This window comes from Pinus tabuliformis, chromosome 2_1, assembly GCF_031772625.1.
Source record: "Pinus tabuliformis cultivar Carrire ecotype Pingquan chromosome 2_1, CPIR1, whole genome shotgun sequence".
In the NCBI taxonomy this organism is placed as follows: domain Eukaryota; kingdom Viridiplantae; phylum Streptophyta; class Pinopsida; order Pinales; family Pinaceae; genus Pinus; species Pinus tabuliformis.
This window is the reverse complement of record NC_142299.1, coordinates 483,686,603-483,710,630: the sequence shown is the minus strand read 5'-3', so window position 1 is coordinate 483,710,630 and position 24,028 is coordinate 483,686,603. Positions and strand designations below refer to the sequence as shown.

The window sequence follows — 24,028 nt, the reverse complement described above, 5'->3', positions numbered from 1 at the left end:
CCCAAGCCAAGAAAATCAAATAAAAAAAACAACATTAAATTCATGCCAAATGTCGAGCTGCAAAAGAGCAGAGCTATATTAAATTGTAAATCAAATCCATTGTTTTTGACAACCTATCTGCATGTCAAACATTCACAAAAATCCAAAGGAGAAAGCCGAATTTGGAGGTTGAAGAGTGAATTTCAGTGTTGGAGAGGCCGACAGTGTGTTGACAGTGCGCGCGACGCATACAAGAAGCGCATGGCGCATAGGATGCGTGCGGCGCACTGAACTAAAATTGCTAATGGAAATTTACAAGCGTGTGGCACACCAGACCAGCGCGGCGCATAGAGCCGGAACACCACAGAAATTGTGCCACCGCTTATAAATTTCAAATTCAAAATTGCTCCGGTCACACCAATAACTTCTCCGCTTTATAAATTCGAAATACATTTTAAATCCCCGATTTTTTTAGTAATCTTCCAATTGAGGAAGGATATAATATAATGAGTATAAGACAGTCGTAATAATTCTGTGAGTGAGGAAAGTTTTGATATTCTTCGGGAAAGTTTTGATCTTCTTCTTCGGTGGACAGAAATCCGAAAGCTGGTGGAGCTTGGTTATATGGTGAGACCATAACGGGGATTGATTTATTGAATAATAATAATAATAATTTGTTTTGGCAGTACAGAGAAACAATCGTGGAAGAAACCTCGTCGGTAGTCGGCTTTCACCGGGAAGACAACGATTCCATATAGAACTGAAGATGGACGAGACCACATTTGTTTCATGGAAGAAATTGATTAAAGATTCTCAGAAGGTCGTTCAGTCTCATCCTGTTGAACCACCTGTCGGAGCTCACCCTGCTTTGGAGGCTTAGATTGCTCCAGAGGCCACAACTGGGGATTCTGTTGTGTAGACGGATCCGGTTTCAACTCCTTCACATCGATTTAGTGCAGTTATTGAGAGGATCGAACGTTTGTACAAGGGAAATAGAAGTAGTGATGAAGAAGAGCTAGATAAAATTCCAGACGACGACCAGTATGATACTGAAGACTCATTTATAGATGATACAAAACTGGATGAGTACTTCTCAGTTGATGGGGGAAAGACAAAGCACATAGGATTTTTTCATCAAAAGAGGGAAATTAGAACACTCGAATGAGCCTGCTACCTCTCCCGTGCTTGATCCAAAGAAAAGGAGAAGGAAAGATACCAAGAAGATGCCAAATGATGAAGAGATTCCAAGCAAATTTTCAAAGATGAGTGCTCTTTGAATAAAGGCAGCTGCAAGAAGTGGACCTTTGGTGGGTATGAATGCCACAAACTCTGGTCAGGATATCACTTGTCTTTCTGTTGGTGAATATTTAGATAAAAAACCATTGAAAAAGCAAGAATCAAAACCAGGAAATGTTCATGTTGGGCCCAGTTCATTAAAAGTTGAGAGATGCAAAGAAGTTCTTTGTAAAACAGAGCCAATTGTCGTAGGCATTGAGGTGTTTAATAAGGATGGGGAAATTCCAAATATTTCGATTGCAGGCTCTAAAGAAACCACTGTCAAGAAGGCAATCATGGTTGAACCTTCAGATGGTGATATGCAATATCACTCAGATAAACATGCAACTCTTGGAACTAAATGCCATACAAAACAATTGATGAAGTGTGCAAATGATATGTCAACCTCCAATAAAAGTAGAGCCTTTGAGAAAGTTGAAGAAGGTGACGATTCAGTGGATGTGAATCCTGTTGTATATTAGATATCGACCTCCAAAGTCAAACCTTCACTACCGCTTCATAAGGAAGCTAGTCCCGCAAGGCCTAAATGCACTATTTTGGACAAAGCCTTCCAAGATTTGGAAAAGGGAGTTGCTGAATTTTGTCCACCTTCTACTGACATTCGAGAATCAGATCAGTCATATCAAGTGGTGAAAAAGCGTATACCTCGTGATGTCAAGAAAAAGCTTGGCAAAGTAGCTAGGTTGGCGGAAAAACAAGGAAAAATCTCAAATGATGTAATTAATCGTCTTATGGGCATTTTAGGCCATGTAATGCGGCTTAAAACATTGAAGAGAAACTTGAAGGAAATGATTGCATCAGGAATCTCGACCAAGCAGGAAAAAGAAGGTAGGCTTGAACACATAAAAAAGGAGGTGACTGAAATGGTCCAAATGCAAGTATCTTCTTTGCAAGCTCAGGAAAGCAGGCAAGAAGGTTCATTGGATGATTTACAAGCAGTGTCAACCTCTGTAGAAAAAGGAAAATTGAATGGATGCTACAAGTGGGATTATGCAACCGAAGACCGACTTTGTGATCTCTATGATCAGTATGTTGAGGGAATGGATGAACACAAAGGCCCACAAATAAAGAAACTATACATAGAGCTTGCTGAACTTTGGCCAGAAGGTTGGATGGACAACAATGGCATAAAACATGCAGTCTATAGAGCAAAGGAGCGAAAAAAGAAATTGAATAAGATTACTAATGGTGGTGGAGAGACGACTAAACGAAAGAAGGCTCCAGTAAAATTGAGTACCGACGGATGGAATGGAGATGTGAATACTGGAACTGTTTCTAATCCCAGCTGTGAAGATTCAACTCCTCGTGACAAGCAAACTATGGTGGAGCAAGTTCATAATGAATCTTTAAATAGAGGTAATATACTGCAATACAGGATTGCAGATCCAAAGTCTTCATCTATTATTGACCGAAAACAGAAGTATTTTGAAAAAGGTGAGAATAAGGGTTCAGATTGGGAAATTGAATGGAATAAATGTGTAGGAATCCCATCGAAAAAGAAAAAGAAAAAAGTAAACCAAAAACAGATTTAGGTATAGAAAATACATATACAGGGCATATGAAAGCGTGTTCCTTTGAAGAGAAGGAAACGAACACGCTGGACCAAGAAGGCTGCCGAGATGTCTATGCTTCATTTGATAAGTATCTTGAAGTTGAGAAAACTTGATGGTGATAACAAATATCATGCCGAGCAGTATGGACTTCAGAAGGCAAGAAAAGGTGTTCTTTTCCTTGGTTTTCCTCCCGTACTACAACTTCAGTTGAAGTGTTGAATATGATTTCATACGAGACACAATGGTTAAGATAGATGATCGATATGAATTTCTAATTCACTTGACATAGACAGAGACAATGGCAGATATCTCTCTCCAGATGCAGATAGAAGTGTGCGCAATTTATATACTCTTCATAGTGTTTTGGTTCACAGTGGAGGTGTGCAGGGTGATCATTGTTACGCTTTCATTAGACCAGCTCTCTCAGACCAGTGATATAAGTAATTTCTGCAAAATAGAGACACGTGTTGAGCTTAGCAAATTGTAGCTGGGTGCGTTCATTAAAGGCAAATTTTAGTGGAAAACCGTTTATTGAAAAATTAGTTTTTGATTCAAAGGGCTAGCGTAAGGTGAAGAGTCACCGCAGCAGAAAGATAGGAACCGATGGTATATTTTTAACTGCAGTTGCAATTCAAAGGGTCTACACTCCAGATTCTATCTTTTAATTGGCCATCAACAAACAAATGTAACGCTGCTCCTTTTTAGAGCAGACCTTTCCTATTCTCATGATTTTAGGTGAAACGGCCCCTATTCTCAAATCGATCTGTTTTCCCATTCCTGAGTCTATTTATTGTATGAAAATTATGTGTAAAGAGTTCTGAGTTCTGGGAAACGGTGGAGGAATAACTCAGTGTTTGGCTGTACAGTTTTGACAGAGGATTAATTAAATGGTGCAGCTCTGATTTATAAGATTCTTGCGGTATGAGTTTTTTGCATGTGTTTTTCCCTCTGTTTCATATGTATCATGTGTTGTTTTGCAGTCCATTCATGATTGTTTCCAGCTGAATACTTTCAAGTGAGAAAGGTAGAATTCAGTCATTGCTCTGCCTTGAGGAAGTGTTCAGATTTTATGTGTTTTCTTCTGCCTGGAAAGGATTCATACATTAATGCCCTTTCCAACTTTCTTAAAGTCTTTTCACCTCATGTAAATTCAATTCGATTGCTAAAACCTCATGCCTATCTCGCCTTATGAAATATCCTGTGCCTTTGGTTAAATCTCTGCATCTTGCTGTCCTTGTCCCATGCAGCCCAGCAACTTAGTCATTAAATCAAATATCTCTCATTCAAATTCATTTTACTAGCCTAAATCAGTTCCCATTTTAAGTCATCTCGCACCCTATTGCTCATTTTATCGAGATTGACTGGAGAGAGCCCTCTCCTGTCCTCGTAGGGCTAGCTACGAGGCTGAGCTTGGTTTGATGTTGCCTTGAACCTCGCCTTCATTCAGCCTGAGGCAGATTTGAGTGCTAACATAGTGGCGACCATACTGGGGAGCGAAATGGTTTGCTTGAAGATTGTTTTGCCCCAGTACATATCTCAAGTTCAGAGCTGATTGTTGATGGTGAACAACGATTAGACATAAGAAGACGACTGAAATCATTCACCTGGTGACTCCTTTCACTGAAGGATCCAGCAACCGGTGTTTCATGGTGACTCCACTGCAGAGGGATCAGTAGCTTTGACATTTTCAAGATGGATCAGATTGCAAGAAGATACACTCCCATGAGCCGAGATCACATCCCAGGTTTTCCAAATAAAATGCCCAAGCTAGATTGGTCAAAGAATTTGCCTGTGTTCATAAATGTGAAAGGTAATGACGCTGCTCTTCATCTGGTGAAATTTCACATTCACGTGCATAAATTAAAGATCGAGTTTCCTGAAGACTGTTTGATGAAAATGTTTATGGCTACTCTGGTAGACGAAGCCCGATCTTGGTATGAAAGTTTGCCACCTGCTTCCATTTATTGTCTAAAGGATTTTCATGCCATGTTCGTTGAGAAGTATGAAGACTCTTATCCAGCATTAAATTTAGTTCATGACTGTTGCAAATACGCTGATGGTTTTATTGAAAGCCTTGAAAAATACTATGAGGATGATACTTTTATGGATGAAGAAATCATGGAAGCATTGTATGAAAATCTGTTTCAGCAGCCTACAGAACTCCTAGAGGAAACTTTGCAGCAGGATCAAAATCAGTAGGTTAAAGATTTCCATATGATTGAAAATGATGAAAAAAGAAGTACTATTTCAGATCTGGTTGAAATAAATGAGGATACGCAGGAAAATGATGTTCCAATCTCCGAAAATGATGATGATAAACCAGATCAAGAGACAGATTGTGATGAGGAAAAACATGTTGTTCCGGATCTCATAGAAGAGAATTGCATTGTTGAGGCTGCCTCAAATGAAGAAGACAGAGTTACAGGCCTAACTGCCCTCATCTCATCAGAACACAACCTTCCTACCAAGGTAATCTAGTCTATTCATGAACAGCAAGAGGATATCTTTGTTCAAGTAGGTGAAAAGGTTCCTTTGGATGAATCTTTAGTAGACGGTAGAAATGTCATTTGTGCGCTTCAAGAATCATATGAAGTTTCTCTTCTTATGATTAATGAATGTAATAAGGAACATGAAAACCTGGCTATCATATCATATGAAGATGACCTACAGTACATTCACACCACAGAAGATCAAAACATTCAAGATTTCCATTCAGATTCTTCTTCATATGTTTCATGTGTTGAAATGTTTTTCCAAGAAGAGATCTGCTCATCTATTTGTTCAGAATTTTTTGGGGACCAGGAGCAGATTTTTACTGAAGTACATTTTGAAGAAAGATCAGAAGCAGGTGAAAAGGACACCTTGTTCTTTCAGCAGGAGGTAAATCTTCATGTTTTTCAGGATCCAATGGCCAATCTGTTGCAGTCAGCTGTGAAAGTGTTTATTGCAGTGTTCAGTGATGAAGGAGATCATGGTCAACTATGTTTTTGGATGCCCAGTGATCAGTTTGTATTGTTGACCAGAAGATCTGATAGGAAGAATCAGTCAAGAAGCCATCTTCTTGAGTGGTTGCATTGGAATTTTGATATAGTTTGAGGATATATTGTCTTGTAAGAAACACAGGTGGCCATGTACTGCCACCAAGCTTTAAGTCCAGGTCTTTGCCATTTTGAGTTAGTTTGTTAGAGTCAAGTTTTTCAGTCATTTCAGTTTGCATTGAGTCAGTTTGAGTCAAGTTTCAGTCAATAAATTGAGTCATGTTGGTTTGTCGGAATAATGGACTCCATAGCCCAATGGACGAAGGCACTGTCTAGCTCTTCCAGAGATCTGCTGTTCTTGGCACCTCCACGGAGCGGCAGCTGCCATCCCAATTGGAGCCAATGTTAGACTCAGTCTTGTCAGTCCTCTATCAGAGTCAAATTCAACAAGTTTCATTTCTCGTCATTTGCAGTCATCAGATGCTATTTTGGTCAAAAAGAGTCTTCTCAGTTTCTAGGTCTAGGATTTGTCTCCAGAAGTATGAAATAACGCTTGCAGGCCAGAGGAAGGTTCAATAAGTTTCTTATTTCAAGAGTTTCATCATCAGTAATGCTCAAGGATGATTCTTCTCCAAAACCCTGTTTTGGAGAAGAAATTGGCAAATTAGTTGTTTGTAATAACCATGTAATTTTCCGTCTTGAAGATTTCAAATGCAAGCTCTATGTCACCTTGCCAAAGACATGCTGACATTCCTGCAAAACGCAACAAAGAAACTTCTTTTTTCAGCCCAAGAGTCGAAAGCCATCGAGAACAGAATTCAGTGTGAAAATTTTCAACCAGTGGGTTTTGCTAAAGTCTAGTCGAAATCTTGTGCCAATTACCCTGCAAAACATTAGCCAAAGTATCATTTCCCAAGCCAAGAAAATCAAATTAAAAAAAAACAAAATTAAATTCATGCCAAATGTCGAGCTGCAAAAAAGCAGAGCTATATTAAATTGTAAATCAAATCCATTGTTTTTGACAACCTATCTACATGTCAAACATTCACAAAAATCCAAAGGAGAAAGCCGAATTTGGAGGTTGAAGAGTGAATTTCAGTGTTGGAGAGGCCGACATGTGTTGACAGTGCGCATGGCACATACAAGGAGCGTGCGGCGCATACAAGGAGCGCGTGGCGCACTGAGCTAAAATTGCTAGTGGAAATTTACAAGCGCGCGGCGCACTAGCTATGCTCGCGGCGCACAGAGCCGGAGAACCACAGAAATTGTGCCACCGCTTATAAATTTCAAATTCAAAATTGCTCTGGTCATAGCAATAACTTCTCCGCTTTATAAATTCGAAATACATTTTAAATCCCTGATTTTTTTAGTAATCTTCCAATTGAGGAAGGATATAATATAATGAGTATAAAACAGTCGTAATAATTCTATGAGTGAGGAAAGTTTTGATCTTCTTCTTCGGTGGACAGAAATCCGGAAGCTAGTGGAGCTTGGTTATATGGTGAGACCATAACGGGGATTGATTTATTGAATAATAATAATAATAATTTGTTCTGGCAGTACAGAGAAACAATGGTGGAAGAAACCTCATCGGTAGTCGGCTTTCACCGGGAAGACAACGATTCCATATAGAACTGAAGACGGACGAGACCACATTTGTTTCATGGAAGAAATTGATTAAAGATCCTCAGAAGGCCATTCAGTCTCGTCCTGTTGAACCACCCGTCGAAGCTCACCCTGCTTTGGAGGCTCGAATTGCTCCAGAGGCCACAACTGGGGATTTTGTTGTGTAGACGGATCCGGTTTCAGCTCCTTCACATTGATTTAGTGCAGTTATTGAGAGGATCGAACATTTGTACAAGGGAACTGGAAGTAGTGATGAAGAAGAGCTAGATAAAATTCCAGACGACGACCAGTATGATACTGAAGACTCATTTATAGATGATACAGAATTGGATGAGTACTTCTCAGTTGATGGGGGAAAGACAAAGCACACAGGATTTTTTCATCAACAGAGGGAAATTAGAACACTCGAATGAGCCTGCTGCCTCTCCCGTGCTTGCTCCAAAGAAAAGGAGAAGGAAAGATACCAAGAAGATGCCAAATGATGAAGAGATTCCAAGCAAATTGTCAAAGACGGGTGCTCTTCGAATAAAGGCAGCTGCAAGAAGTGGACCTTTGGTGGGTATGAATGCCACAAGCTCTGGTCAGGATATCACTTGTCTTTCTGTTGGTGAATATTCAGATGAAAAACCATTGAAAAAGCAAGAATCAAAACCAGGAAATGTTCACGTTGGGCCCAGTTCATTAAAAGCTGAGAGATGCAAAGAAGTTCATTGTAAAACAGAGCCAACTGTCGTAGGCATTGAGGTGTTTAATAAGGATGGGGCAATTCCAAATATTTCGATTGCAGGCTCTAAAGAAACCACTGTCAAGAAGGCAATCATGGCTGAACCTTCAGATGGTGATATGCAATATCACTCAGATAAACATGCAACTCTTGGAACTGAATGCCATACAAGACAATTGATGAAGTGTGCAAATGATATGTCAACCTCCAATAAAAGTATAGCCTTTTAGAAATTTGAAGAAGGTGACGATTCAGGGGATGTGAATCCTGTTGTATACCAGATATCGACCTCCAAAATCAAACCTTCACTACCGCTTCATAAGGAAGCTAGTCCTGCAAGGCCTAAATGCACTATTCTGGACAAAGCCTTCCAAGATTTGGAAAAGGGAGTTGCTGAATTGTGTCCACCTTCTACTGACATTCGAGAATCAGATCAGTCATGCCAAGTGGTGAAAAAGCGTATACCTCATGATGTCAAGCAAAAGCTTGGCAAAGTAGCTAGGTTGGCGGCAAAACAAGGAAAAATCTCGAATGATGTAATTAATCGTCTTATGGGCATTTTAGGCCATGTAATGCGGCTTAAAACATTGAAGAGAAACTTGAAGGAAATGATTGCATCAGGAATCTCGGCCAAGCAGGAAAAAGAAGGTAGGCTTGAACAAATAAAAAAGGAGGTGACTGAAATGGTCCAAATGCAAGTATCTTCTTTGCAAGCTCAGGAAAGCAGGCAAGAAGGTTCATTGGATGATTTACAAGCAGTGTCAACCTCTGTAGAAAAAGGAAAATTGAATGGATGCTACAAGTGGGATTATGCAACCGAAGACCGACTTTGTGATCTCTATGATCAGTATGTTGAGGGAATGGATGAACACAAAGGCCCACAAATAAAGAAACTATACATAGAGCTTGTTGAACTTTGGCCAGAAGGTTGGATGGACAACAATGGCATAAGACATGCAGTCTATAGAGAAAAGGAGCGAAAAAAGAAATTGAATAAGATTACTAATGGTGGTGGACAGACAACTAAACGAAAGAAGGCTCCAGTAAAATTGAGTACCGATGGATGGAATGGAGATGTGACTACTGGAACTGTTTCTAATCCCAGCTGTGAAGATTCAACTCCTCGTGACAAGCAAACTATGGTGGAGCAAGTTCATAATGAATCTTTAAATAGAGGTAATATACTGCAATACAAGATTGCAGATCCAAAGTCTTCATCTATTGTTGACCGAAAACAAAAGTATTTTGAAAAAGGTGAGAATAAGGGTTCAGATTGGGAAATTGAATGGAATAAATGTGTAGGAATCCCATCAAAAAAGAAAAAGAAAAAAGTAAACCAAAAACAGATTTAGGTATAGAAAATACATATACAGGGCATATGAAAGTGTGTTCTTTTGAAGAGAAGGAAACGAACAAGCTGGACCAAGAAGGCTGCCGAGATGTCTATGCTTCATTTGATAAGTATCTTGAAGTTGAAAAAACTTGATGGTGATAACAAATATCATGCCGAGCAGTATGGACTTCAGAAGGCAAGAAAAGGTGTTCTTTTCCTTGGTTTTCCTCCCGTACTACAACTTCAGTTGAAGCGTTGAATATGATTTCATGAGAGACACAATGGTCAAGATAGATGATCGATATGAATTTCTACTTCACTTGACATAGACAGAGACAATGGCAAATATCTCTCTCCAGATGCAGATAGAAGTGTGCGCAATTTATATACTCTTCATAGTGTTTTGGTTCACAGTGGAGGTGTGCAGGGTGATCATTGTTACGCTTTCATTAGACCAGCTCTCTCAGACCAGTGATATAAGTAATTTCTGCAAAATAGAGACACGTGTTGAGCTTAGCAAATTGCAGCTGGGTGCGTTCATTAAAGGCAAATTTTAGTGGAAAACCGTTTTTATTGAAAAATTAGTTTTTGATTCAAAGGGCCAGCGTAAGGTGAAGAGTCACCGCAGCAGAAAGATAGGAAACGATGGTCTATTTTTAACTGCAGTTGCAATTCAAAGGGTCCACGCTCTAGATTCTGTCTTTTAATTGGCCATCAACAAACAAATGTAACGCTGCTCCTTTTTAGAGCAGACCTTTCCTATTCTCATGATTTTAGGTGAAACGACCCCTATTCTCAAATCGATCTGTTTTCCCATTCCTGAGTCTATTTATTGTATGAAAATTTATGTGTAAAGAGTTCTGAGTTCTAGGAAACGGTGGAGGAATAACTCGGCGTTTGGTTGTACAGTTTTGATAGAGGATTAATTAAATGGTGCAGCTCTGATTTATAAGATTCTTGCGGTATGAGTTTTTTGCATGTGTTTTTCCCTCTGTTTCATATGTATCATGTGTTGTTTTGCAGTCCATTCATGATTGCTTCCAGCTGAATACTTTCAAGTGAGAAAGGTAGAATTCGGTCATTGCTCTGCCTTGAGGAAGTGTTCAGATTTTATGTGTTTTCTTCTGCCTGGAAAGGATTCATACATTATTGCCCTTTTCAGCTTTCTTAAAGTCTTTTCACCTCATGTAAATTCAATTCGATTGCTAAAACCTCATGCCTACCTCGCCTTATGAAATTATCCTGTGCCTTTGGTTAAATCTCTGCATCTTGTTGTCCTTGTCCCATGCAGCCCAGCAACTTAGTGATTAAATCAAATATCTCTTATTTGAATTCATTTTACTAGCCTAAATCAGTTCCCATTTTAAGTCATCTCGCGCCCTATTGCTCATTTTATCGAGATTTACTGGAGAGAGCCCTCTCCTGTCCTCGTAGGGCTAGCTATGAGGCTGAGCTTGGTTTGATGTTGCCTTGAACCTCGCCTTCATTCAGCCTGAGGCAGATTCGAGCGCTAACAACATCGACCTCATGCCTCACCACAGAGAGGTCAACTCACCCGCTGTAATGCATTCAAAAGAAGAGTAAGTCTCAGATGACCAAAGAGTCACTGAGATCCTTGGTGATCATCTAGAAGAAGAGATGCACAACATCTCTTTTGATGAATCCCAACATAGAGTTGTGCAGTATCATAGAGTTTCAACTCTGGATGATCAAACATCCCCTACACAAGTTGAAGAAAAAGTGATCGTTATTGATGTGCGCAAGCATCCAGCTGCTTTGGTTGATGCAACCAGAGTGTATGCCGAAACAACTAGCTCAATTGTTCATTTTCTTATAACTGAGAATGAGTGAATGGAAAAGGAACTACAGGTGGCCAAGAAAGGAGGAGACTTGGTGATAATGTCCGCCCGAGTTGAATTGAAGAAGGTGATACTAGATGAAGTATTGTCCCATGACACAGTTATGCGAGCATTTTACTCCAAGTTTTATACCGTGCACAAGGTGGTCGTCCATCTCAATGGATGGAAGTAGCGATGTGCTAGGAGAGCATGCATCTTGACGAACATACAGGTTGTTGTTGATGACATGCAAACATGGCCGATGAAGTACAAGGGACCCCCACTTTACTTGCCAAAGATGATGAGGCCAAATGCGGTTGAGTTGAAAGCACGTATCCAGAGTCAGATCTGGAATTATGAGGACCTCTCGCAACTCATCACTAGCATACAATCTTCCCATGCACAAGTATTCAAGAGCATGGATGTTGTGGTGTGCACACATGTGATCCCATAACTTGGGACTCTCACCCAGGAAAAGACCAAGAAGCAAGTCTGACTAGAGCACGACTCGTACTTCGACGAGTTGATGTGCATCGCCACCAACCCAAACCTGCCTATCAATGTAGACATCATGCACAAGTATGTTGCTAGTCTAGTCACAATGAAGATAATGATGTGCATGCTTTCAAATGAGTTGGACAGAGGAGCCTGACCAGTGTACCTGGATGCTATGGAGGCAAAGGTAAGGTTTTAGACGGATGTCACCACGGAACACATGGACACTATCAGAGACTACAGAGCTTGGCATCAATATGTTACTGTTGATTAGCATGAGGATGTTGAGTAGTTGGAATTATATAGTTGTCTAAGTCAGAGTGATGTCTAGTTTGGCTTTCTCAAGCCATTGTGTTCACATGGGTAGATGTGCATTGTAATGTTGAGTCATGTCAAGTGTAAGTTAAGTGTCAATAATGAATGTAATAGTCATAGAGTAGGTGAAGAGTCATGAGGGTAGTTGAACAGTCACAAAGGGGAATGTCAAGGGCCACCCCACCCTTTGCTATAAATAGCCCCTCATAACTCATTGTATAGGCTTTTGGTCAGCCAAGCTTCTGATAAGACTATCTTGGAAAGAGCTTGGACAATATTGCAATGCGCCTTGGCTTCTCCATTGCATGGAGCTAGTTCATATATTTGGAGGAGCAGGTGGATGTGGCTGTAACGTTTCACTATTGGGGCTAGCAGGTTTACATGGATGTATTGTATGACTGCAACTTACACTTCTTTATATAATAAGAGGCAACACATTTTCATGCATATGTTGTTATTGTAGTTGGACTGATTTGGTTGCTTTAATGATGTGTGTTGTTTAACTTACGTATTTGTGTATGAACTGCTTCATATGAAATTATATGAATCTTGTTGCAGATGTGTTGATGGTTTAACCATCACGTTGGATTGTCAACTGATCTTCTTTCTAGCTTGTGATGCATCTTCACTCATGTGTTCCCTTCCCAACTGAGTACTGATACAGGTTGTCAAGGGGTGCACTCATCCCAACCCTTATGTGTTAGAACCTTTCATTCACCTTCCTTGACTCACTGCAATGGTCACACCCTTGCTACTGATAGAGTTATCTTACTTGCCTCTGTGTGACATTGCGGTCAAGGCATTACCTTACGACCCACTGTTGGGACTCCTACACCAAACGGTCTAAGGTCTAATTGGGACTTCTCGGGGAGATCCCCTTGACATGTTAGTGGGTCCAACACCCTCAACATTTCTGGCACTAGAAGGAGAGCCAAATGACAAGCTGTGTCTTCTCATCCAATTTTGAACCTTTGCATATCTTTCATGGAGTCCTCCATTCTTCTTCCCCTGCGGTGTTTTTCGAATCGTGAAGATGTCTCCATCACGGGGAAGTTTTTTGATCTCTTGTCCACTTTCATGTATTATCATTGGTGAAGGCGAAGTGGCTTGGCCTAAGTACATACATGATTTTCTTTCCATGCTTCATGAGGAAGATGAATTTTCTAACGAACAGGCCAGTTTCTTGCTTGCATACACACTTCGCGAATCTCCATTTCGTTGGTTGCTCAGCCTACCGGATGATAGCGTGCACTCATTTGAGCACTTCTGTGATATCATTGAAGACATGTTCTATCATTTTGATCCAAACCATCTTGATTGAAAATTTTTATAGAAACGGAGGGCTCTGCATGAATCGGTTATTGATTTTTAGCAGTGCTTTCGTGACTTGCAGTCTCAATCTTCGAGAAGCCAGATGAAATTTGTTTATATTTGGGACCAGTTTGAGTATTGCCTTAAGAAATCTACCCATCCCAAGAGAAATCTTGAAATCAAGCCTCGCTCAAAATTCTTCATTGATGGAGCTACGCAATCTCATATGGATGCGGTCACTGTCTCCATTGATTGTCCATCTTCCTCTCATTCAACAACTCCACCACTGCCTAGTGATGTTGAAGATCATGCTGACACAGTTGTTCATCTTTCACATTCTCCCAACATCACTTTACTAAATTTTCGCGCAAATTTGGTTGTGAGTGTTGGGTGTGGAGCCTGATTATCTTCTATAGTACCGGCATTTTGGACCCCAGTTCAAAATGGGGCGGCAACGCCGCCCGTAAAATGATCGCTGCCATGGGGGGTCCAGGGGGGGCGGCACCCCCGAAGCTAAAAACAGCTGTAAAATTGCCTTGTAAAAGTATAGTAATTTCTAGTCAATCTGGGCCGTTCATTAGGCGGATGATCTGACGGTAGAACTTATGTTTAGTTTAGGGTTTTTTTCCCTAGAAGGCAACCCCTCTCTTTATATGAGGGTATTGTATTTGAGGCTGTGATATAGATGTGTATTCGGTGAGCGAGAAACATAGAGGTGAGACTGTGAGAGAAAACAGAGGATATTACAACGGTTTTGTTGTAGGTTGTATCTCTTCATTTTGCTGGATAATAGAAAGGAAGGACTGGCTGTTCGGGGTGGACGTAGCCCAAACTGGGTGAACCACGTATATCTGTGTCTCTCTTGTTTTGTGTGTTTTCTGTGTTTATATTTCTGCAATATTTTATGTGTTCCATTGCTCCGTAATATATAATGTTCTAACAGTGAGTCCTTTGAGTTATCATATGCATTCTTTTCTACGATCTCTGTCTTCGCACTTGGGTGTCCCTCTGGATGATGTTGTCTTGTGTTCGTCCATTCCAAACTCTTCACTTGTTGTGAATGAGGAACAGCCCATTGACGGATTTGGTGTTGTATAACCAACATGCATTGTCATTCATGAAGAGTATGAGTGGGAGCTTGAGCATCAACACTCGACGAAGGATGACTCCTTTTGTCCGAGCCCCCTCTGTTCTTTCCTAACATCTTTGATGAACCTGTCATCCATGATTTTGCATGTGTGTCTTCATCCACGGATGCACCCATTGTTGATCACTCGCAGGACTCACCAGATGTTGGTCCATCATTCGACAATCGAGAGGATAAGATATTCATTGAAAATCCACTTGATATTTCATCTGTCTTCTCTAGAAACACAGAGGATGAGTTTGTTTGCTTCTCATCTAACCCTCTATTCAATTCATCTGATCATGAGGATGTCGATGAAATCATTGATTTTTCTGATCGTGGTGGTCGTGATCCATTTACTCCCATATTTGATCACGATCATGAATCTATCATAGTTGATTTTCTAAAGCCACCGATTTATGATGATCTACCTGATGATGAAGTTGAAACACCCAAGACTATCAAGGCACTTCAGCCCGAGCTGATGGTTATGTCAGGTCCTCACTCTCTTGGCATGAGTCTCACTTCTGATCATGAAATTTTTCAATCACCCAAGGCTCCTCACCACTCATCTGTATGCATTGAAGATCCACCTCACACATAGATCACATCTCCTCAACTCGAATTGCATGATCCCATCGCTCATGCATTGGAGGAATCTTACATTACAAGCACACGTGTATGACACAAGTTATTTTTGTTTCTTTCATTTGCTTGCATGTCTTAGTCAAGAGTGTGCTCATGCTTCAAAGTTGCACGCAGTGTTACACGACACCATGATAAGTCCACAGACTGCTTGTCATGCACTTGCACTCGCTTAGGTCCTGTGGGCACTGTCAAACATGAAGTGTGGTTGTCTTCATTGTTATGTCTTTCTTGTTTGCTGGTTTGCACAACTGGGTTACTCGTGGACCAATCCTTCACCAACATGGGTCTACCAATGCGTCGGTGGTTGTATTGGAAATATCACTTCACGTGATCATGCCCATGCATCGTTAGTGTAGGAGTAGTGTTTTCTTTCAGTCAGTTTGCTTGCATGCTTGTTTTCTTATTCACTTTGTTTGCTTGTTTGTCTGCTTGCCTGTTCACTTACTTGCTTCACTTTCACTTTTTCTTATGTTTTTGCTTTGTTTTGATGTTTGTTAATTCATTTGTTTCGTTCGTAGGCCAGTTTTTCATGAAATCATGTACGATCCTTGAAACGAGCTAGGTAAAGTACAAGAGGGATTGTACAGCTATCACTACTTAGTTATCTGTCATCTTGCCTCTATATGAAGAGCTTGTTACTTTAACTCCATGATACGTTAAAGGAAAATACATATTGTTCGAAGTGAACCTTGGTGAAAACACAACACTTACGTGCTAACTAGTATTACCTTCTCTAGTCGATTGTTTTTGTGTTAACCCTTGCCAGCTCAGTCAAGTAGAGTAATGTGAGGGGGAAAACCTTAACAGGAACATAAGAGATATAATAAACTACTTCTCTGTTGGAACAACCTCTTCTGCTCTCAATAAGTCAGGATCCCTCTTCTACCTCTGAAATAAATAAGTGCTATGCACAGTTGAAAAAATAAAAAAAATAAAAAATGAAAAGTCAAAAAATTCAAAATGAAAAATGAATCAGGCGAAAGAAGAGAAAAGCTTCCTATGTAGGGAGGTGATGCAAGTAACTCCGCCGGGGTACTGACCAGGCTTGCTGGCAGCGGAGCCATTATTATGTTCCTATGTGACTCCACCAAGGTACTGTAAAGGCCTACTGGTAGTGGAGCAACACCAGAGATGAAACTAATACTCTGATGACTATATTGCTTGTGCACCTATATAACCATCAACCCCAATCAAAACAATTGTGTTGTCTTTGCTTGGAATGTGTGTCAATCGACCAAGAGCTTGGCAGATGCTACATCTTACAGTCAAGCTAGTGTGAAACCAAGATGAGCTGAGAATTGAACAATACTTTCGGAGGTGTTAGACTTTCTTTTCACAAACAAGGTCCATTCAGAGAGCTGGAGTTCTACCAGTGTGTCGCCTAGTGTTGTAGCGGCTACAACCACCCTCCCAAATTTTTCCTTAGCCTGTTTTGAAGCCTCCCTACCAACCTTTCACAGCACTTTGTCTTGTTTCGTCAAGTACACAAGCTTCAGTGCTTTTCATGCACAAAAGCAACTTGTCAATCACAGTTTGATCTATTCCCCTCATAGGTTGTTCACCCGGATATGGTCCAGCTGCAGGGTGAGTAGCTTCCCCTAGAAAATTGCGCATTTCTGGAGGGAAACTAGCCTTCCCTCTAGAAATTGCGCAATCCTCTCTAGCAGCCTGTTGGGCTTCAGGATTGTGCAATCCTGTTAGTCAACACTCCCAACAAATTTCCCTAGTAGGACTACTCAGCCTAGGATTTGCACAAATCTGGGCAGCAGTCAGCTACTCTGCCTAGAAACTACACAATCCTCCTAGGAATTTAGCCCAGCTCCCAACTAGGAATGCGCATTTTACTCAAGCAGTTGATCAGATGCATGCATGAGCAGCCAGGTTGACCAGTTCCACCCAGGACCGAGGAAACTTGACTTGCATGCATGCATGACTGGTTCTTCCCAGAATAGAAAAAGGCATCCCATGATTTAGGGAGATATTTTTAGCAGCCGGGGGTTACATGAAAATTTGTTTTAGAAGTTTCCCTCCAAGTGTTGCTTTTTCCTAGATTTGTGGCATGCATGTCATGAGCCAAAAATTATTTATTCTATGCATCAGAGCTCATTCTTTCACATCGACCTTGGAGCTCTGACATCCCACAACACATCCAGGACCCTTCGACACATCCAGCCCAGCTATTCATAGGTAAGTGGTCTCAACTTGTCTTGTTCAGCATTTCTGTCGCCTTTTGTGTATTTGCTTGTATGAGTGTTGTTTTCTTGATTTCTTTGAATGCTTGATGTCAGTTACATGTATAATAGCTTTTCCTAGCTCTGTTTCAGTTTTCGTTGCTATCTCACTATTGTTGCATGCATGAAACTGTTTTGCACGAATATTCACCCAACCAGCGAACTGCTTCACCCACATGCATGTTGATCTGTTTGCTAAATATTTCATTCATGTTTTGCATGCACTATCAATCACTTCTCCTATCACTTAGTGTCGCCATGCATTTTATATCTTATTTGCTTTGAGTTTTCGTCGGCGAGTATTGCCAACCTTGGCCCAGACTCTGCTTCACTAAGAATGCTTTGCACAATCTGGGGAAGGAAGGCTTTGCCTTCCTCTCCTGGAAATGCACATTTTTTCCCAACACTGGCCTCCAAGACTGTTTTACACATTTCTAGAGGACAATGACTACTAGCCTAGGAAATTGCACAAACCAGTCTCGGGCCTCCAGTCCTTCCCAGCTGGAATTACGCATTGCGCAATCTCAGAAACCAATCTAGATTGCGTATTGCGCAGATCCAACAATCAGTCTTACCTCTCAGACAGTCTAGACTGCCTTTTGCGCAGTTTTGGTAGCCATTCACCCAGCCTCCCAGAAGAAATTACGCAATCTTTCTCATCAGTTTCCCAAGTATGTGCTATGTCTTTCCCTGGAATTTGCTTTGTTTTCGCTGACAGATTTCTTGCCATGCATGTTTCTTGTCTCTAGATATTTCAGGTATTCATCTGTCTCAATGGATTCCAAAAGAACAAGATCTTAGGACACTGATGGAAATGTAGCTAGAGAAGCAGCTGAGAAAATGTCCTCTAGTATGCCTATCCATGAAGATACAAAGTCGTATCTAGACAAGGACATCAAACTGAAGTGGCAAGAAGTCAATCAAACATTTGCAGGAACTTTTGGGGAACACCTCGAAAACCGTAAGGTGTACGTGAACATTCACAAGTCCGGCTTATACCAGATTGCATGTAGATATCTCGTGTTCCCATGTGCGGACATGATACACTGGATCGTCTCTCACACTGATCCCGAGACGATGACCTTGAGTAGTGTCAGTGGGACGAAGCTTGCGACCTTCTAGGAACAGGATTATGATGAGATGTATCAGATGTTAAATCCTGTGATTGTCATGGAGACTCCATTCATCTTACCCAACAACAATGCTAATTCCAGAGACATTTTGAAGGATTGGGTAAAGGGGCCAGCTCGTTTCAGGATGACACCCAACCAGGTCTATAAGACAAAGATACTGAGGAAGGTGTACCAATTCTTGATCATATTTTCTTGTAGACTCTATGTCCAAGAAAGTACATAAACCTTCCCACATAGTTGGGTGGTTGCATTGGACCAAATGGCTAGAGAAGGAAAACCATGTAACTGGTCTGACATACTAGCTCATCAGTTGAAGGAGCAATTCATGAAGGCTCGACAGTCACCCAGAGGTATGCATGCAGAGATTTACATGTCCGCCTACATCCTAGATGCAGTCTATGCCCGACATGAGTTCTCGGGCTTGGAGTGGGCATGGTCAGCGACAGAGACTATTGTGAACACATATTTCAAGTTGTTGTTCGAATGTAGCTTCAAAGGAGTGATCACACGTCTATCCGACCATTTTGTCATCCCTTTCTATAAAACGATATTTGAACAAGATCCACCCTGCATGTCAAAGGAAGAAATGGAGGAATTGATAGGTATTACAGATTGGTATGCCTCAGCGTCTGACACTTTCATCCGAATGTTCAGTGTGGAGAAGCCTTCGCATGTTCTGCCAAAGTTTTCCTTGAACGTACTTGTCATGCAGGAAGTAGCCTATCACATCTCGCAGGATTGACAGCTAGACTGCAGTGGAAGAAGAAGGCACCTTGGCCCACTCTTTCGTTGCGGATTGGGTTATATGAGATCTGGAGTATCAAGCAAGCGGATGTCGAAGCGGAACTGATGAATAAATACCCGTTCGGCCTCCAAAGCTACAATCTGTATGACCCACATTGCATTGTGAAGGATCACTACACGAGAGTTTAGTTCAACTGGATCTATGGGGAGTTTCATTGGACTGAGGAGGAACCATGAAGATATTGCTACAGTTTCTCCAGAGCAAATGAACCAGTCGGATTCGCTATGGAGTGGTTAGCGAAGCAACGTGAAGTAGCATCATGGAGATCACCAGCAGTAGCAACAGTAGCAGCAGTAGCGGTAGAGCCTAGCATACTAGTGCGCGACAAAGGGAAGAAGAAGATTGTCAATCACATGGAGGAGGAGAAAAGCTGCAAGTTTCAAGCAGATCCACTTGTAGATAAAGCAGTTATGGCTATAGAGGCAAAGAGGCAGCAGTGCGACAAGTGAATCACGCGAAGGGAGAAGGATAAGAATAGAATGAAAGAAGCATAGAAGGAGTTGCATGAGCTGAGAGAGAAACTTTGAAAGGAACAAGAGCTGCGCAAATAGGAGATGGAAGTGCAGCAACAACAGATATAGCAGGGGGTGCACCACGTGCAAACAGACGAAGCAGCGCCCGTACAAGTAGTTGATTCATTTGAAAAGCTGGCATCAGGAAAACAGGGTGAACCATCACAGGGGAAAGACTTTGTTCATGAGATAGAACATACACTTCAATAGTTGGATGCAAGCATGGAGTAGTAGGAGTTGGAACAGGACACCGGCCTCATGCCTCACCACAAAGAGGTCGACTCACCCGCTTCAATGCATCCATAAGAAGAGAAAGTCTCAGATGACCAAGGAGGCACTAAAATCCTTGGTGATTAGCTGGAAGAAGAGATGCACAACATCTCGTTTGATGAATCCCAACATAGAGTTGTGCAGTCTTGTAAAGTGTCAACTTTGGATGATCAAACATCCCCTTAGCAAGTTGAAGAACAAGTGATCGTTACTGATGTGCGCAAGCATCCAACTGCTTTGGGCGATGCAACCAAATTGTATGCCAAAGCCACTAGCTCAAGTGTTCATTTTCTTATAACTGAGAATGAACGAATGGTGAAGGAACTACAAGTGGCCAAGCAAGGAGGAGACTTGGTGACAATGTCCGCCTGAGCTGAATTGAAGAAGGAAATACTAGATGAAGTATTGTCCCTTGACACAGTTATGCGAGCATTGTACTCCAAGTTTGGTACCGTGCACAAGGTGGTCGTCCATCTCAATGGATGACAGCAACGATGTGCTAAGAGAGCACACATCTTGATGAGCATACATGTTGTTGTTGATGACATGAAAACACGACCAATGAAATACAAGGGATCCCCACTTTGATTGCCAAAGATGATGAGGCCAAATGCGGTCAAGTTTAAAGCATGTATTCGGAGTCAGATCTGGAATTATGAGGACCTCTCACAACTCATCACTAGCATACAGGCTTCCCATGCATGAGTATTCAAGAGCATGGATGTTGTGGTGCGCACACATGCGATCCCATCACTTGGGACTCTCACCCAGGCGAAGACCAAGAAGAAAGTTTGACTAGAGCTTGACTCGTACTTCAACGAGTTGATGCGCATCACCACCAGCCCAGACTTGTCTATCAGTGCAGACATCATGCACAAGTATGTTGCTGGTCCGGCCACATTGAAGACAATGATGTACATGCTTTCAAACAAGTTGGACAGAGGAGCCCGAGCAGTGTACCCAGATGCTATGGAGGCAAAGGTCAGGTTTCAGACGGATGTCATCGCGGAACACTTAGACACTATCAGAGACTAAAGAACTTAGCATCAATATGTTACTATTGATGAGCATGAGGATGTTGAGCAGTTGGAATTCTATAGTGTCTAAGTCAGAGTGATGTCTAGTTTAGCTTGCTCAAGCCATTGTGTTCACATGGGTACATGTGCATTGTAATGTTGAGTCATGTCGAGTGTAAGTCAAGTGTCAATAGTGAATGTAACAATCATAGAGTAGGTGAATAGTCATGAGGGTAGTTGAACAGTCACAAAGGGGAATGTCAAGGGCCACCCCACCCTTTGCTATAAATAGTCCCTCATAACTCATTGTATAGGCTTTTTTGGTCAGCCAAGCTTCTGATAAGACTATCTTGGAAAGAGCTTGGACAATATTTTAACTCGCCTTGGCTTCTCCACTGCACAGAGCTAGTTCATCTATTTGGAAGAGCAGGCGGATGTGGCTGTAACGTTTCACTGTTAGGGCTAGCAAGTTTACATGGATGTATTATATGATTGGAACTTACACTTATTTATATAATAGGAGCCAACACATTTTCATGCATATGTTGTTATTGTAGTTGGACTGCTCCGGTTTCTTTAATGATGTATGTTGTTTAACTTACGTATTTGTGCATGAATTGTTTCGTAAGCAATTATATGAATCTTGTCGCAGATGTGTTGTTGGTTTAACCATCACTTTGGATTGTCAACTGATCTTATTTCCATCTTGTGATGCATCTTCACTCGTGTGTTCCATTCCCAGCTGAGTACTAATATAGGTTGTCAAGGGGCGCACTCATCCCAACCCCTATGTGTCAGAACCTTTCATTCACCTTCCTTGACTCAGTGCAGCAGTCACACCCTTGCTACTAACAAAGTTATCTTACTTGCCTTTGTGCAACATCACGGTCAAGGAATTACCTTACGACCCACTACTGGGACTCCTACACGAAATGGTTTGAGGTCTAATTGGGACTTCTTACCAGGGAGATCCCCTTGACATGTTGGCGGGTCCAGCACCATCAACATGTTGGAAGCTTCATCCTAAGATGAAACCAAAGAAATTCAACAACAAGGGAAAACAAAAGACAACTGCAACCACTCAACAGGATTTTGGATCTGATTCGGGTAATGAAACTAAAATCGCATCCATGGGGATAAAAGGTAGGACTCCGTTTCTAGCACTAGTACTTGAAATTTACACAATGAAACTCTAAATGAAAAGAAGAGGATAACAGTTTTCCACATAAGGGTAATCTCAAAACATAACAAAATTCATACTCTTTTTTATAGTGGCTCTCAAGCCAATCTCATCTCTGAAAACATTGTCAAAAGTTTAAACTTGGAAACCATTCCACATCATAAGCCATATCCATTAAGACGGGTGTGTGACAAAGCACAATTGCAAGTAACTACAAATTGTAGATTGAAATTCGCCATTACTGCAAATTTCATAGATGAAGTGGAACTTGATGTTGTGTCATTAGACATATAGTTTTGGGAAGCCCATATCTCTAATGACAGAAAAGCTATCTTTCATAGACATGAAAACAGATACCTTTTGTTCAAAGATGGAGTAGAATACATTATAAGAGCCCATAGCAAGAAACTAAATGTTTCACTTTTAAATTTAGGGAAGATGAAAATACTAGTGAATTCTATAAAGAATTTTTTTCTTCTAATGATCAAACCCAAGAATGATATTGATAATGAATATTTTCAAGGTTGTGACTCAAGATTGAAATCTGCATTGGTTGATATTGTTAACCAATATGATGAGATGTTTCAGGAACCAAAAGGATTGCTTCCCAAGAGAGGAATCCAACATGAAATATAGTTGTAGTAGGATTGTCCTCTTCCTAACATTGGCATGTACAGGATGTCAGTGATGGAAAGTGCAGAAATTAAAAATAAAATTCAAGAGTTGTTGGATAAAGGGATCATCAAGCCAAGTTCTTTTCCATGTGGGTCACCTATTGTTTTGGTTCCAAAGAAGTATGGAACATGGCGCATGTGTGTGGAATTCCGTGCATTGAATAAGATTATGGTAAAGAACCGTTACCCACTGCCTAGAATAGATGATTTACTTGATCAATTGAAATATGCAAAGTATTTTACTAATTTGGACTTAAGGAGTGGCTACCATTAAATTAGAATTTCTGAAAGAGACATTTGGAAAACAACATTCAAGACAAAACAAAGTTTATTTGAATGGCTAGTTATGCCTTTTGGTTTATGTAATGCTCCTGCTACCTTCATGTGTGTGATGAATGATGTGTTGAGGCCATTTCTTGATGAGTTTTTTATAGTATACTTAGATGACATCTTAATTTTTAGTAAATCTCGTGATGAAAATGTCATGCATGTGAGAAAAGTACTTGATGTCTTAAAGAAAGAACAATTGTATTTAAAGATGTCAAAGTGTGAGTTTGGAAAAACTTCTTTAGTTTACTTGGGTCATATTGTTGGAGGAGGTGAGTTGAAAATAGATCCCTCCAAGTTTGATGTCATTTTGAATTAGCCAAGGCACAAGACAGTTACTGAGGTAAGAATTTTTCTGGTAGTAGCCCAATATTTGAGGAATTTAATTGCTAACTTTTCTTCTATAGCAGCTCCTTTGCATGCATTGACTAGTGTGAAAAAGATTTTTCATTGGGGAGGCAAATGACAAAATGTCTTTGATGCATTGAAGGAAAATATCAGTTCAGCCCCAGTACTTGCACTTCCATACTTGAGATAGTCATTTGAGATCCAGACTGATGATAGTGACTATGCCATGGGTGCAGTCCTCATGCAACATGGTAAGCCTATCTGTTTTCATTCAGAAACTTTCAATGGTGCAGTGATTAATTATCCTACA

General features: G+C 40.9%; 2 pseudogenes; both read left to right on the top strand.

Annotated features, from left to right (window-relative positions):
• The window catches only part of LOC149201014 (ubinuclein-1-like), a 90,751-nt pseudogene extending 87,944 nt beyond the window's left edge, over positions 1-2,807 (top strand).
• Positions 2,808-2,894: 87 nt separating this feature from the next.
• LOC149201013 (ubinuclein-1-like) lies at positions 2,895-9,508 on the top strand (annotated as a pseudogene).
• Positions 9,509-24,028: the final 14,520 nt, after the last annotated feature.